General features: G+C 38.7%; 1 protein-coding gene and 1 long non-coding RNA gene across 5 annotated transcripts in view; one reads left to right on the top strand and one right to left on the bottom strand.

Annotated features, from left to right (window-relative positions):
- Positions 1 to 5,714, top strand: part of LOC136839422 (uncharacterized) — a 486,213-nt gene extending 480,499 nt beyond the window's left edge. The window contains exons 3-6 of one of the 3 annotated variants that reach the window (XR_010853348.1): positions 2,283 to 3,347; positions 4,667 to 4,999; positions 5,228 to 5,492; positions 5,577 to 5,714. This is a non-coding gene — a long non-coding RNA (uncharacterized lncRNA). Of the gene's footprint in view, positions 1 to 2,282; positions 3,348 to 4,666; positions 5,000 to 5,227; positions 5,493 to 5,576 lie in introns of those variants that run through there. The other 2 variants (XR_010853337.1, XR_010853346.1) reach the window with 2 other exon arrangements.
- LOC136839061 (organic cation transporter protein-like) overlaps positions 5,199 to 16,687 on the bottom strand; it is a 78,535-nt gene continuing 67,046 nt past the window's right edge. The window contains exons 2-7 of one of the 2 annotated variants that reach the window (XR_010853218.1): positions 11,647 to 11,730; positions 10,666 to 10,750; positions 9,927 to 10,113; positions 8,517 to 8,654; positions 7,880 to 8,063; positions 5,199 to 6,745 (exon numbers count right to left, since the gene is read on the bottom strand). The gene's annotated coding sequence lies outside the window, so the exon portion shown is untranslated. Of the gene's footprint in view, positions 6,746 to 7,879; positions 8,064 to 8,516; positions 8,655 to 9,926; positions 10,114 to 10,665; positions 10,751 to 11,530; positions 11,731 to 16,687 lie in introns of those variants that run through there. The other variant, XR_010853239.1, reaches the window with a different exon arrangement.

The following is a 16,687-nucleotide window of genomic DNA, read 5'->3' as shown; positions in this document are numbered from 1 at the left end:
TTTAAGGGAGCCTGGGGGTGCAGTGTAACGGAGTGTCCTCCAGTCCTTCGTGGTTGGGCAGTGGTTTTTTAACTTTATAGTATTAGGTGACGTTTATTTCATTGTCGTATTTTCTGTACTGCATCCTGGGCAGGGGCAACATTATTACCTTTGTCAGCAATTGGAATCATCCATGCTACAAGGTACCCACTAATATAGTAGGCGAGCCTCGGCTATACCGCCGCGATACTATACGATAAGGAGAGCGGCAATAGAGGCAGTACCTTCCTGCAGGAGCTCCCTTATCAGGTAAGGAAACAATAGGCATTTTTAATGCCAGCAATTTTTTCTGTTCTCATATTCATTACCATTACTAATGTTTTGGGGTAGTTTTGTTCATGCATCCCACCTCCTGTCAATGTGGGAATAAGCAATGTAATTACTTGGTAAGTTTCTTATATAAAAATAACATTTTTATGGTAAAATAAAGTTTTATATATACTTACCAAGTAATTACATGATAAGAGCCCTCCCTCCCCCCACCCCTCACATGAACATCATGGCATCAACAAATTGAATCCTTTTGCTGGTTGTTCCTCTCTTACCCCGAAAGTGGGCGGTGTTGTCACCTAGCCAAACTAAACAGCTTGACCCCTGAATTTCAAAATTTTTACCTGCCAGTTAATAGAAACTAGCAATGTAATTACTTGGTAAGTATATATAAAACTTTATTTTATCATAATGTCATTTTTCATCTTAAAATCACATAGAAACCAAACTTTACAATCAGAATAAGATTAATATGCATACAAACAATATATGAAATTGGCCGAAAAATAACATGAATGAACAGTGTTTAATGAAAACATTTTGAAACCCAAAGCTATCATTCAATGAAATTAGAGGAATGAAGTATGGAGAAGGTCGATCTTCAAAGCTGTCATTTACTTTTCCTATTACATTCAGATGTGTGTGTAAGACTGAAGTAATCAAATTATTATCGGTGTCTAGAAATGTTTGTTCCAGTATAAAAAAGGGATTAATATTTCCTCCATATTTGAGTTTCACACTTCATCATGACATCACTTATTGTGTGAGCGGGAAAACAATTCATTTTAACCATTTAACATAAATCAGTCGACTGTCAACTTGATCGAGGTGAATCGTCAACGGCCTACGCACACTTCTGTTTCTCTCAGAGAATCTATTGTAAATTTTCACATGGCCAGTATTCCAGCGAGAAAAATTTCACAGCAGCTTGGTGCAAGCAGGAGGTCTGTTTATAGATGGATCCAGTAAGAGAGGGAAAGGGGAAAGTCAAGAATCTTCCCAAGAGTAGACGACTGCGCCTCGCAACTCTACATCAAGATCAGCTGATTATAGATGTGGTCCATAGAACTCCCTTCACCACTGCTCCAGTGATAAGAAAGTAGACAGGGATTCAATTTGGAGTTCAAGTAATCTGGGACACTGCATGAAGCAGGAATATATCACCACGCTCCTGTCATGAAAGCTCTTCATACTCAACATCATCAAAAGGGCAGGCTTGCATTTGCTTTGTAGTATTATCCAATGACTGATGAATTTTGGAACAAGGTCACCTTTTGTGATGAAAAAGCAGTCTCGACTGATGCTCACAGTAACCTTCACTGTTGGCGTCTCAGGAACACGGTAAGGTTTGATTAAATTACATGGATTAGGAAAGTAAAAGTTGAATTAAAAAAAAAAAAAACTCTTAGACTTTAATAAGGGTAGGCCTAACAGTCCCAGTAAGGTGTAACTTGAATGGATGTATGATATTTAGGGCAAAAGCCCAGGCACTGGGGCCAACAAGGCCATTCAGCGCAGGTGTAACTTGAGATGAATCTTATTGGTTATAAATATCATATTTCTCCATTTCATAATGATCTATTCATAGGAATGAAGGCTTCATTGTCACATGATCAATCATAAGAATTAGGGGTTATATTATTATGGGTCTATTATGAAAATTAGACGGTTATACTTTGCTCTATATGCCAATTATAAAATATGATAAGGATTTTATCTTCTTATCATTATAGCCCTCTCATATGAATTGGATATTTGTATTAGTATGGGTCTATTATATGAGTCAATCCTTTATTTGATTATAGCACTATTACACTTTAAGGGATATTCTTTTATTCTAGTATTTCCTTTGATAATGATCCATCTATGCTTCACATAAATGTTAAATGTAAATCATTCTATGAATACTTTTCTGTGTACATTATCTTAATTATCTTATTCATTATCTTTTACACTCGTTTTATTACTTTCAGGTAAAACCCTGAAAACATCCAGCCATCACAGAAGAGCGGAAGAATTACTGCAGCCCTATGGGGATGAATGGCTGCCAGCAGGGGCACTTATTGAAATAGACGCATGAATGAACAGTCCCCAGTATATTAGTACTCTAGAGGAAGTTTTGGTGCCAGCAGTGAGCCCTGCTAATGCCCGAGCCAGAACCAATATATGTAGTCATGGACAACTCTTCTCTCCGTAATGCCCAGATTTTAAAAGAATGGTCAGAGAACATCCGCAAGTAATTCAAATCAAATACATTGGACGCAAGTAATATCAAGACCAGTAATCATTTAGTAATAAGACCATGCTAAGTCAGTCTGGGAGACACTTCAACCCAAAAAGGACATAAACATTTGTGACAAGATAGTCAGTTCAATGTCCAAGAGATTACCTATAAAAATAAAAATATATATAGGTATGTTAATTGACAATAGGGCTTCATATTTGAGTAACTAAGAGAGGTGGGGTGGGCACAGATCTTTAAATTCTTCTATATTTATAGTTTTATGTAATAATGTTTTGACTAGGCACTCTATCTATTTATCTACTTATTTACATTTATTTCTTGTAAGATACATATAAGTCTATATGAAAAGTGTTTTATAGACTGTAAATATTCATTTACCTCATATCTTTCAGGACGTCTTATAGGACAATGTTGTGGTTACAGCAAAAGAATAGGAATTTATTTCAAGAGCAGCAAGCGCTGCAGCTTACACCCCACCAAGCGCGCTCTCTTATAATCTGTCAAAACCAATAAGAACGAAAGGGAAATCACTAGAAAAATATTATGAAAACAAAAAGCATTCATTATGTCCTCTGAGTCTACTTTTCTCTGTAGCAGTCTACATATAGCCTGGTGAGGGATGGCCACATGAAAGTTGCCAGTTACCGTTTTGTAAACTCTTGTCTGAAACGCACTAAAAAGTGTGGCCGGACTTCCCAGAGCGGCTTTACCAAGACCAGACATTTATAGCACTCCCTGAAGACGTGGACAAGGTGTTATTCATCACAAGATGGGTTAGACCACCATTGTTACAGTTAAGTGATACTGTACTTATGAGTTAGTTTCGGGGTGTTAGAAATTCTATTTTTAGTTATTGTTTTGGGGTGTTAGAAACATTTTTAGTTATTAATGTGTACAAGTAGTTTGTGTTACTGGAGATTGATATATGTGTAACTATGCAAGTGCATGCATACATTTTTTTTTTTCAAATGAAGAGATGAAGGGTTTTACATATATTATTTCATCTCAGTTCTCTCTCAGGACTTTTTGAAGGAATCTATGCACAGAAGAAAATTACAGCTTTAGATTGACAGTGACCTGTCAACAAGTATTGACAGTGACCTGTCAACAAGTATTGACAGTGACATTGAAGCTGACATTTTTTGAGTTCCATAATTGGTATGACATAATCATTCCCATCCTCGACTTCAACGTCCTTATGGGGGATGAACAAGATGTGACCAATTATGATCAAGTACCCTTTGGCATTGAGGAACCAAGCTCCGACCTGAATGGCCTTTTAGAGGACAAACAGGACAATGCATATGGTCAAGTGCCTTCCACCTCTTGAGAGACTTGTAGTTAGTATCGAATCAGTTTTTGCACTGTCATGTTAGTTGGGTCCCTTAACTTTTATGGAAATATTCATTTTTATTGTTTTGTTTAGTTGAGTAATTAATTCATTTTGTTAAACGTCTCTCACTTGAAACAAGGTAGACATCCAGTACAACCCGCTCCTGACAACCATCATCCAAACAGTTTTCATTCAGGAGCCCTCAAAGTATCCCCACAGTGCGATATTAATCAAGTTGTTGACCTTGTGTATCAATCAAGCCAACATCTATGAAAGAGGAATTTTTATAGCAGTTTGCTGCCCACAAGTTCATAGCCCACAAGTTCATAGTCATTGAAAGACTTCATGAAACTTGCTAGAGATGGATTGGCACAAGTTCATAGTCATTGAAAGACTTCATGAAACTTGCTAGAGATGGGAATCCAATCCATCATCAACGATATAGTACATGACAAGGAGACAGTGCATGCAGCTTAGATTGTCATGTCGATTTGTAAAGTGATCAAGGAGTGCAGGTTATGCTAGCATTGAAGGGTTTTTGCATGACATACTGATGTACCAAGAACAAACATTTATAACTGAATATGTGAAAAAAGCAGTCAGTCATCACAAGTTGGGTTAGTCCACCATTTTTACAATTAAATAATAATACTCATGAGCTTGATACATCAAGTGGTGGTGGCTGTATAAACATTTTTACCTATTTGGGAATACAGTGTTCATTTTTATTATATTTTTTTAGTTGAGTAATTTATTCATTGTATTTATTTTTCCAGTAGGACAGCCCATAGCTTCACAAGCAAGAAAATTTTCTCTCACTTGGATCAAGGTAGACATCCAGCACAACTTACTCCAGACTACGAGCATCCAAACCAAGTTTTCATTCAGGAGCCCTCAAGTTCCTCACAATGTGATAGTCAACCTTGTGTATTAAGCTAACCTCTTCTGATCAGAGAGGAATTTTTGCAATAGCTTGCTGCCCACAATGGAAAAAGACTTCATGAAAGTGTCATCAAAGTCAGTGTGACAAGACCACTGCATGAAACCTATGACAATAGTCATTAAGGAGTACAGGTTGTGCAAGACATCCTGATGTACTGAGAACAAATTGGGTTAATACACTATTTTTACGAGTTTGTTTGTAGTAGTGATGTGCTAACTAAACATTTTTAGTTATGGTGTGCTAGTGGTTTGTGTTATTTGGAGATTTATACATACCTATGTATTATTTGGAGATTTACCTATGTAATGTGCATTTCACAATGATAAATATTCTTAAAAAATTTGATAAAGGCCACTACTAAAAGTTCATTTCAATAATATTTTATATTTCATTCCAGTTTGCTATCAAGATACAAAAAGTGACAGAAATCTATGCACAGAAGGAAATTACACTTCAGATTGACTCCCTTCTAAGTGCAGACAGTGACAGTGAGGCTTACACTGCTAGTTCCATAATTGGCATGACAGTCTTTCCCAGCTTTGACATGAACAGGATGTGAATGGACAAGTTCAAGTTACTGGAACCCCACTTTAACCTTCCTGTGGGCAAACAAGATACCTGACGACGCAGTCAGGTACCCTCCAGCTCTTAAGAAACATCTGGTTCGTATAGTCAAGTTTTTGAACTACTAGTTTTATAGTGTAATTCATTCATTTTTTTTTTTTTTTTTTTTTTTTTTTTTTCAGCATGGCAGCCCAAGGGTCTTACCTTATTGTTTCCCAAGAGTAAGGCTTTTCTCTCACTTAAAACAAGGTTGATATCCAGCACAACTTTCCTTACAAACATCCAATTTGAGGTTACTTTGTGGAACCCTCTAAAATGTGTTTATTCACTAAAGTTGCCAACCTCACTAAAGTTGCCAACCTCTCTAAAAGAATTTTCACAATAGCTGGCTGCCCTCAAGTATCAGGCCAACCTCTGTGCAAGGAGAATTTTCACAGTAGCTTGCTGCCTTCAAGTTCAGTGTCATTGAAAGACTTCGTGAAGGTGCTAGCAATGCCAGTCTAATCCATCAGCAAGGTTTAAAATAGCCAATACATTGTCAGCAAACCAGGTAAGAAGGGAGTACTGTACAGGTTGTGCTAGCATTGTAAGGTTTGAGTGACATCCTGATATAATAATAACACAATTATAGCATTCCCTGAAGTGGACAAGGTGTTGGTCATCACAAGAAAAGTGATTCTCACCCTGTACCAGACTATGCAGAACCCTAAGTATGTTGATTTTTAAGCTAATACTTAGCCATTAGTTCCCAGAGATAACCTTGTCACGTGGAAATGAGGAAGAACTGCCGTTTGTTTACCTGGAGATTGATCAGAAGACTTGAATATTTTTACTTCTCCAGTGGTTTCGTGTTAGCAAGAAGGAAGAATGAGGTCCACACTTTTCTGACTGCTGCAATCAATCCCATGTGCCAAATCATGCATTATGACAGCCAGGAAATTAAGTGTAGTCTTAATGTGACAGGATGTTCATTGGACAGATTGGTGGCACTGACATGCTCATGCACAGCAAAAGTAGGTGCTAATAACACTACTACTACACAAACACCCCAATCCTTTGCTTCACCATTGCTGGAATCCTTTCCGAGAGGGCCTTCTGACATAGTCACACCTCTGTATAACTTCATTGCACAATTTGGTCACTTCACTGTCCTACACACATCTTGGAGCTGTGCATGTTGTCACTGAAGACTTCTGCCACAGAATATACAGTGATGTTCATAGATTATCACATGAGAGATCAGTCGAGATCACTAGCTTGCCCTCTTAACTGTGATTCAGTGCCTCCCAAGGTGTAGTGAGAGCAGCTGTGCCCTCTGCAAATTCCTTTGCTCTTAGTTGATGCACATGTCCTGCAAAGTAATAACTGTGATAATTTTGGCATAATAACTGTTTCATTATCTCTGTACTGAATTATAATATTTACATTATTTTTACACATTCTAGATTATTAGTTACTAGTGTCCTGCAAAGTAATAACTGATAATTTTGGCATAACTGTTTCATTATCTCTGTACTGAAGTATATTTACATTATTTTTACACATTCTAGATTATTAGTTACTAGTGTCCTGCAAAGTAATAACTGATAATTTTGGCATAACTGTTTCATTATCTCTGTACTGAAGTATATTTACATTATTTTTACACATTCTAGATTATTAATAAGTTACTAATGTAATTTTAACAAGATTACAGGGTAACCACTATAATGCAAAAAAAATGGAATTTAATGTAATGCAAAAAAGTGGAATTTATATGTTGTTAAAAACATTCCTGCTGTTGCTGTTATAGATTTCCTCAATCCACAAAAACTGCCTTTAAATTTTTTAACTTCAAAATTGTCATTATGAGGTCTTACAACTTTCAATAAAACGTACCTTCACCGGTTTAATCTGCCCTTGACAAAAATTACATTTCAAATGGAGATAATAAAAAGAAACTTAAAAATAGCAGACATCCTTTCTAACCTAAAATGATCATCAGTAATACATTTTTACCCTGAGAGAATTTCATGAATAGCAGATTGGTATGTCCACAGGACATTTGACTTAACTTTCTAGTTTACATCAAGTCTACTCAATTTGCACCCATTGCAGGTTACTACTACAATCATTGTTAACTGCTCCATTTGTCATATTAAAAGCATGTTTCATGGTCGAGGTTGACAAACACCTTGATTTTCAACAAAAGGACATGCGACTAAAAATGTTTCACACCCTAGGTGTTTTTGTCCACTAGGATTCCTAAATTCAACAACTCTTCAGTATAATTAATATTGGCAATTAAAATTTTTTTACAGAAAATTAAACCAATAAAAAAAAACATTCCTAAACAATACAAAAAAACATTCCTAAACTCAAGTTAGTAAGTATAATTCATATTAGCAATTAAACTGATTTTTAAAAAATCACATTATTATTTATCCAACTTTCTATGCTAGAACAAACAAATTGTGACTTACTCACTTGCCTCAGCTTGACATACCTTAACAATTCTTTTCAAGCCATACTTCCTAGATAAAAGCTCCACCCCTCTCTCTTTAGGCAGACTCCTCTGCTTTAAATAAGCCATAAAAGATTAGTCTGCACGCCAAAGAATATTACCAACCTAAATAAATGCGGCATAATTTAAAAAGCTCCACCCCTCTCTCTTCAGGCAGGCTCCTCTGCTGTAAATAAGCCATAAAGATTAGTCTGCAGGCCAAAGAATATTACCAACCTAAATAAATATGGCATAATTAAAAAAAAAAACTTCCATTCATAGTAGTAATTATTGTAACCTTTCAGTGTACAAATTACATAACATTTGCCATTCACTGAAGGTCGATAATAAAAGGTTCTTCCGCAATATCTGAACCTCCGCTAAATTAAGTGCCCATCTCATACAACCAAGACACAGCATTTGTATCCTTGTAAATAATGTTAAGGAAAAAAATACAGCTCTAAAGGAAAATAGTAGCAAACCTGCCCGCCAGCAACAACTACCCTTGATGAGCAAGATTCTGTGTACAGTACAATTTTCCCCTCCCTCAAAATGCAGCAAATGCTGATTTGCACCTTGGGCAACCTGCTTTGAGGAAAAACTTCTTGTGCTCTACAAAAGCCAAAAGACACACACTGACCTTCATTTTGATGTAGAACTGAGCCACTTACAACTAACAGCTCCTCTTCTCAATACTATAATTCTATGGTAATCTTGTCAGCAGGCCCATGAAACTGAGGTACAATGTAGGGTACTGAACAAAGAGCATCTCTGTTTTCTGCAAGTATTTTCCTCTTTAGAACTGTTATTTCAACAAAATACAGTCAACTTCTTAACCTCATGTCTCAAATGTCTATTTTAACTGTTCCAAATCTAATATACATACTGTGTCAAGTCACCAAATAATTAGAGTATCATGTGGATATTCTGACCCAAAACATGAAAATAGTACAAATTAAATAAGTACAAAAACATTTGAGCTTGTATCTCATTGCAGAGAGGGGGGAACTCATTCGTGATAGAAGTGTTTTCTGCTACAGTATAAAGTCCTTTAGCTAAAGATGCCCTTACATGTATGTGCATGACCATCATTCCCAAATCCCAACATTCTAAAACCAAGAAAGGCTGATGGTCAAAGCGGGTCTAAAGAAACATACAACCAAATGAAATAAAATATACAGTTTACTATATTTAATTCAGCAGTATCATTATCTAGAAGAGATACAACGGGTCATATGCATTCTGTTCCACTACTGATACAAAATAATAATGGTTACATGGACCCAAATACTTGCTCCAAAAATGCTCATCCCAAGTAGTATAAAACAAAAATTCCCAATTTCTCACCATGAACAACTAGCTTTGTTAGTTGTTTGGTAACATGTACATATCTAAATAGGGTGAAAAAAGCTAAGTGGGAGGACAAATTATGATGGCATTTGTCAATCGCTTGCCAACTTACAACTAATCATCCATTACAAATGTATCAATGAAAAAATCAGCAGCATCCCTAAAGTAATAAGGAAAACTTAACCAGAATCAACAACCCGCCTAGTTTACGAAAAGGACATTTATCTAGTTAAAAGATAAGGATAAAGCTTTACTATGTATACCGACCTTAGTAATGGTAAAACCTTTGGCCAATATTGATACATGTGCCCCATGAAACCCCATCTTCAACCAAAAGGATACTTTTGTACTATTTGTTAATACTTGTGTCTGGAGCAATTGTAGAAACAAAAAGGTCTACATTTGCTTTAATATGCTGCTTAAGGGCTCTCATTAAACATAAGAGGACCTCTAGATTAAGTAATGAAATCCCCACTGCATGGATGATAAAAAATAAGAGGACACAGGACATTATGGGCTTACCAGCTGACAGGTTCTCAAGATGCACATTTTAAATTCAAAGGTGGTCCAACAAATCCAGAAACCTGTCCCCAGTACTAGATGGGCTGTTCAATGAGTGAATGAGGGACATTCACAAACAACTAAACAGGGATATCATGGGAGGAAAGGGAGAATGGCCAACTGTTCAACAATTTCTCACCTGACTGTAGAGCACACGGAGACGAACTCGGCGGCGCCAGTGGAGGCAAAGCCTCTTCAAAGTGAAGAGAGATGTATTACCTCCGAGGAAATCATAAGACACCTTTTAATTTCTCTTCCGTTTAGTCACTTGTACCACCGACACTGAGAGCCATCCTTCATAATCCTTGCAAAGCAGCTCCTGGTTCCTGCAAAGAGCACAAAATTCATGAAATTTAGTATCATGCGAGGGCATTAATCTTCAATATACAAACAGAGGGCACCCAATCAAGTCAGTCTTTCAGTTACAACCACTGACTCTTACACAGATATCCTCCAGAACAATCATGCATGCCAATTAATCCAAAACGCCACAAAAGACAAAGGATCCTTATGCAATATGAATGAGGGACATTCACAAACAACAAAACAGACATAAGTATCTAGGGAGAGCATTACTCTTCAATATACACACAGGACAATTAATCAAGGCATTCTTTCAGTCACAACACTAACTCGCGCACACATCCTTCAAAACAAATAAGCATACCAATTAATCCAAAATATCACAGGACATTCACAATGAAACAGGGACACCCACAGAGGAAAGGGAGAATGTCCAACTGATCAACAAATCCTCACATGACTAAAGCAAAGGAAGACATGAACTTTATGGCAAGAGTGTTGGCAACAGTGGAGACAAAGCTACTTCTAAGTGGAGAGAGAAACATTACCTCCAAGTAATTCACAAGATACTGTACCTTCTTATTTATCTTCCTTTTAGTCATATTTGTACCACTGATTAAGAGCCATCCTTCACAATCCTTACAAAGCAGCTCCTGGTCCCTGCAAAGAGCACAAAATTCATGAAATTCAGTACCATGGGAGGGCATTAATCTTTGATGTACAGAGGACACCCAATCAAGCCAGTCTTTCAGTCACAACCACTAATTCACACACACACATCCTCCAGAACAATCCCCTGTAGGGGGGTAGCGGGGTCAGTTTCATGTGGTGAACTGTATGCATTACTTAGGGTCTTTGCAGCATCCTTTTGCCCCCTAGCTGCAACCTCTTTCATTCTTTTTACTGTACCTCTATTCATATTCTCTTTCTTCCATTTTACATTCCACCCTCTCTAACAATTGGTCCATAGTGCAACTGCAAGGTTTTCCTCGTTACAACTTTCAAACCTTACTGTCAATTTCCGTTTCTGTGTTGAATGACCTCATAGGTCCCAGTGCTTGGTCTCTGGCCTAAATTCTATATTCTGTTTCATTCCAGAACAATCATGCATACTAATTAATCCAAAATATCACAAAAGGCAAAGGATCCTTATGCAGTATGAATGACAGACATTCACAAAAAACAAAACTGGCATCAAATATCATGGGAGGACATTAATCTTTGATATACATACAGAGGACAATTAATCAAGTCATTCTTCTCAGTCATAACCACTAATACACACGCATCCTCCAGAACAAACAAGCATACCAATTAATCCAAAATATCACACAAGATAAAGGACCTCTATGAAATATAAATGATGGACATTCACCAACAATGAAACAGGGACATCACAGGAGGAAAGGGAGAATGTCCAACTGATCAACAAATTCTCACCTGACTGTAGAGTAAAGGGATATATAAACTTTATGGCAAGAGTTGTAGTACCAGTGGAAACAAAGCCTCTTCCAAGTGGAGAGAGAGGCGTTACCTCCAAGCAAATCATAAGATACCTTATTATTCTCTTCTGTTTGGTCATATTTGTACCACTGACTAAGAGGCATCCTTCACAATCCTTACAAAGCAGCTTCTGGTCCCTGCAATGAGCACAAAATTCATGGAATTTATAATCATGGGAGGGCATTAACCTTCGATATACATATCACACAAGATCAAGGACCCCTGTGCAGTACGAAGTTGTAACACAAGAGTTGCAACATGAACTCAAAAGCAGCTATAAATAGATGTGAAGGTTTAGACCTTTCCCACTAAATCTGCATGTATACCTATATTGTAAATACCTTGTTTACAAGCCACAAGGACTGAACCAACATGCCTTGCAAACATACTCCTACAATGCGCATAAGATGAAGTTTTACATACTTCACAGGAACATCAAAGTTTAAACAGTGAGGCTTCCAAAAAGTAATTTTCACAGGAATATAATTATGGTTCACTCTGGGTACTTCTTACACAAAATAAACTTCCACTCTGGCACTAATTGATGGTCTCAAAATCTCCCCTAAAGGCTTATTAGTTGATCTCCAATATTGTAAGTTTTAATTGTCAATCCTCTTTGCACTTGAATTAGAGAGCAACATCCCCTTACAATTAAGCAACCATTCAATGCACAGGATGCTTCAGCAAGAGTAAACCGAAATTACCTTCATGTGCCACAAAGAAGCAATAAAGTTGGTAAAAAAATGAGACAGCATTCCTCCCTCTGCAACAGCAGAAGACAGCCTATTAAACATTCACCAATGTCTGTGTGGTCTTTGTTGTGACACTCTACAGGAAACTTGAATTATCTTAGGTATATAATTTCACCACTTGAAGGGTTTGCTGGAACCTCCTTAAATGAGAACAAGAGGTCTTTAAATCATTCTTCTCATAGCCAGTACAGTGCTGCAAATGCTAACCCTTTGGATCAATTATGGTGCAATGACCCATCATCCAATAACCAAACCAAGAGCTACTTATGACATCTTTAGCAATTTCCAACTCAAAATTTTGACCTTTTCGTTTTTATTTTTCCTTTTTTGATCCTGCCATAATAAAGCAAAGGTATTCTGCTTTAAATAGACACCAGAATGAGTATCATAGCATGGGTGCTGGAGTAATTCTACAAACAGCGTGCACAGGAAAACGCTGCTCACCACATCTCAGTTAAATTATGGCCAATGGGTTACAACACCTTGAGGATGGGTCTCACAAATGAAAATAGTAAAAAAGTATATGCTTAAAAATTGCTCCAAATATGCACTATGGCATTAAGCCTTTTAAGTACCCTAGAACACAGAGCAATACAGAACAATGAGTGTTTCATTTTGTGCCACTGTGAAATGACTGACTATGAGACTGCCCCACAATTGATTCTTCATGCAGGGAACAGCCATGAAACTTCTTCCCTGGAACAAACCTATCAATCAGGATGTCCCTTTTCTCAACTGACAAATCAACAGATAGGTAACCATCGCAGGTCACACTATGCTGTGTCTGATGAAGATGTCCATGGCCTTATCTGCTACTGAAAACTTTCGCCACCATCTTGGGCAAAGCCACAACACTTGTTCACCTTTCTTATCCATTCCTGGACCACTATATGGAAGACTATCCTTTTGACTCATTATAGATATCCAAGGCACTCATGGATGTAGTGATGTGTCACTGCCCAAGAAGTCTTCTTGGATAAAGGTATGAAATAAGTTGCCTGCAACTTTTAGGTAAAAAATTATATTTTTATGATAAAATAATGTTTTATATATACTTACCCAGTAATTGCTTAGCTCAGAGTTTCTAACGGAGGCTTAAATTTTGAAATTCACGGTAGCGATTCTTTTGTTTTTGTGTAGGTGACACGACCCAGCCCACTTTCGGGGTAAGAGAGGAACAACTAAGCCAATAGACCAATTTGTTTATACAAAAAAGTCCATGCGCAGGGAGGAGGGTGGGCTCCATCCGTAATTACTGGGAGGAGGGTGGGCTCCATCCGTAATTACTGGGTAAGTATATACAGTATAAAACTTTATTTTATCATTAAAATATTTTTATATCAGTAACTTACCCAGTAATTACTTAGCTGATTCCACACTGAAAGGAGGTGGGGAATCATGGACAGTAAAATCACAATCTATATATGAGAGTTAATGATTTAAACAAGGCTAACATTGCAACAATGTTTGTTGTTTCCTTACCTTGTGAGAGAGCTGTGCAGATAATTACTGCCTCTGGTTGGTGCTCATCTTGACTTGTAGAGACGTGACGGTATAGTCAGAGTCACCTCTACAGAAGTGGGATATTTTGCAGCGGAGTGCTCCGAAGGCCGACAGAACATACAGCAGGAACTTTGTGACAAAGGAGAATACCGAAGGTCAACAAAGCTCATATCATTGCCCCTGCCCAGGGAGCAGTACCCTAAAAAAAAAAAAAAAATAGTAATAGAATCACCTACACCATAAAAATTAACATGACCACAACCCAACACTAAAAAACTGGTGGTCACTCCACTGTTGTACTTTCCAGGCTTCCCCCAGAGCTCGACATCACAAACACGGCGAAGAGATAAGCACATAGGAAAGGGTACACTTTCCCCACCCGTCACTACGCCAGCCAAGGACATCGGCCCTAGGGTACTGCAGTTTTTGTAAATAGTTTCCATGTCCCGCAGATAGTGCATTGCAAACACTGACTTGCTTCTCCAATACGTTGCTTGAAGAATGGAGGATGAGGAAAGATTGTGCTTGAAAGCTACTGATGTAGCAACTGCCCTAACCTCATGAGCTTTCACTTTCATGACTTTCAAATCATTTTCCTCCACTTGGGAGTGAGATTCAATAATAAGGTTCCTAAAAAGGTCGGAAATGGCATTCTTAGATAAGGGTCTAGAGGGATTTTTGACTGAGCACCATAAATTAGAAAACTGCCCTCTAATTTTCCCGGTTCGGTGCAGGTAGTACCTGAAGGTTCTCGCCGGGCAAAGCACTCTCTTTCTCCTCCGTGCCTACAATATCAGAGAGGCTCTTAATGGTGAAGGAACGAGGCCAAGGGTGTGAAGGGTTCTTGTTCTTCAGCAAAAAACTTTGAAAGAACAGACCGTCTCCATTCGAAAAGTCAATCCTTCTGTCAATCGCTTGAATTTCACTTACTCTCTTCCCAGTGGCCAGCACTACTAAGAAAATAGTCTTCTTAGTTAAATCCCTCAAAGAAGAAGAATGCATGGGTTCGAAGCACTCACTTGATAACCACTTAAACATCACATCTAGATTCCAAGTGAAATTCTCCTTTCTAAATGTGGTGGTATTGAAAGATTTAATTAGGTCTGAGATATCTTGATTAGCAGAAATGTCGAGGCCTCTGTGGCAGAAAACAAATAAAGTAGGATCTTTACCCCTGCTAGATGTAGCCAACCTGCTAGGGGATCAAGTACTCTTGAGTACTTGTGGGGCAGTTGAGAGGCTGAAACAAAGAGCTCGGAATTGATAAACTTGGCTCCTGAAGACAAACCCAAGGAATTTCCTTGAATCCTCATGAATAGGTATATGAAAATGTGTGTCCTGCATGTCTAGGGAGATCATCCAATCCCCCTGACAGATGCAAGCAAGAACCGATTGTGTTCTTTCCATTTTGAATTTTGTCTTCTCTATGAAGGCATTCAAAGCACTCACGTCTAGCACTGGTCTCCATCCCCCTGAAGACTTGAGCACTACACAGAGTTGATTGTAAAACCCCACTGACTTGGAGTTCCTGACTAATTCTATGGCCTTCTTGCTGATGAGAGAGGAAACCTCCTCTGAGAGGGCCGAATACCTCCCCGATCCTCCAGAGTAAGCCGTCAATGCGACGGGAATGTTGGTCAAGGGAGGCCTCTCCCTGAAGGGGATAGAATAACCTTCGAGTACTTTAACTACCCACCGGTCTGCCCCTCTCATACTCCATCTCTGTCGCTTTGTTGACTATGTCAGATGATCCTATGTGGACTTCTTATGAAGGCTAGATACAATCTCACCTCTTCTCAGAAAGCCAGTTCTCCACTTCACTAAGGGCCTCCTTGGATGAGGATGAGAGAAACAACTTGGGTAGTCCAGCATTGTCTGAAGGCTGACTACTCATCATGAAAGACAAAGCCAGGGACGAAGGAGTTGCAAGCGAGAAGAATTCCAAGAAATTCTGGAGTAAAAACTTCAGAAAAGACGAGTAAGAGTTGGAGAATCTTGATCATATACTCTTCTCCAGACGAAACCAGAGACAAGGGAGCAACTGATGGAGGTGCCTTAGCAGTGGATGGTCTGTGAAGAAGTTGCAGAATGTTAGCCAACTTGTGCTGAAGCGGAGCTAAAGCTAGATCCAAACTTGAAGCGGAATGACAAATCGTTGCTGAACTAGACGAAGCTGCCACTTGAAACCTAGAAGCCAATGTCAAAACACTGGTTGGGTACCCCGAAGCACTGGCGGCAGGCGGAGGAGACGATACATTATGATGAGTCGGAGCTCTAGCGGGAGCAGCAGCGTCAGGGAAATCGGGCGCTTCATGCAACTCAGGCGCTACAGGCAGCTCGGGTGCTTCAGGAAGCTTAAGCGCTGCAAGGAGCTTAGCCGATTCAGGGCGATTAATTGTAGGCAGGCATTCAGGTAATATACAGCACTCAGCCAATACTGGGCACTTGTTCAAATCCGGGGGCTTAGACAAAGAATTTCGTTGTACACTAGAAGCGGGGTGCTTGGAATCAAAAAGAAGACACTTCTTAGATGAAGAGGATTGACTCAAAGCTCGCTCCTGGTGTCTGAGAGAGGAGAAACATTCAGGGCTGTCCCACTTACTGCAAGAGGGTTGAGGACTAAGAGGAGGCTCCCTCAACCTTTTGCAGAGAAGTCAAGAAGCTAGATCCTTGGAAGAAGAACGCCATTGGCGCCTACAGTACAGCGAAGAATCTCCCGAACTAGACGAGAGCTGATGCACGTCCGAGATGCCTTTCCAGCAGCTGTCTCTTGACGCAACCTGGGATGCAACAGGTTGGTCCAAGGGGGCGACTGCTCGTGGGCAGACCCCACTGACCT

Source organism: Macrobrachium rosenbergii, chromosome 1 (assembly GCF_040412425.1).
Source record: "Macrobrachium rosenbergii isolate ZJJX-2024 chromosome 1, ASM4041242v1, whole genome shotgun sequence".
Lineage (NCBI taxonomy): Eukaryota > Metazoa > Arthropoda > Malacostraca > Decapoda > Palaemonidae > Macrobrachium > Macrobrachium rosenbergii.
Note: the sequence above shows the minus strand (reverse complement) of the source record. Positions and strands in the feature narration are given on the sequence as shown.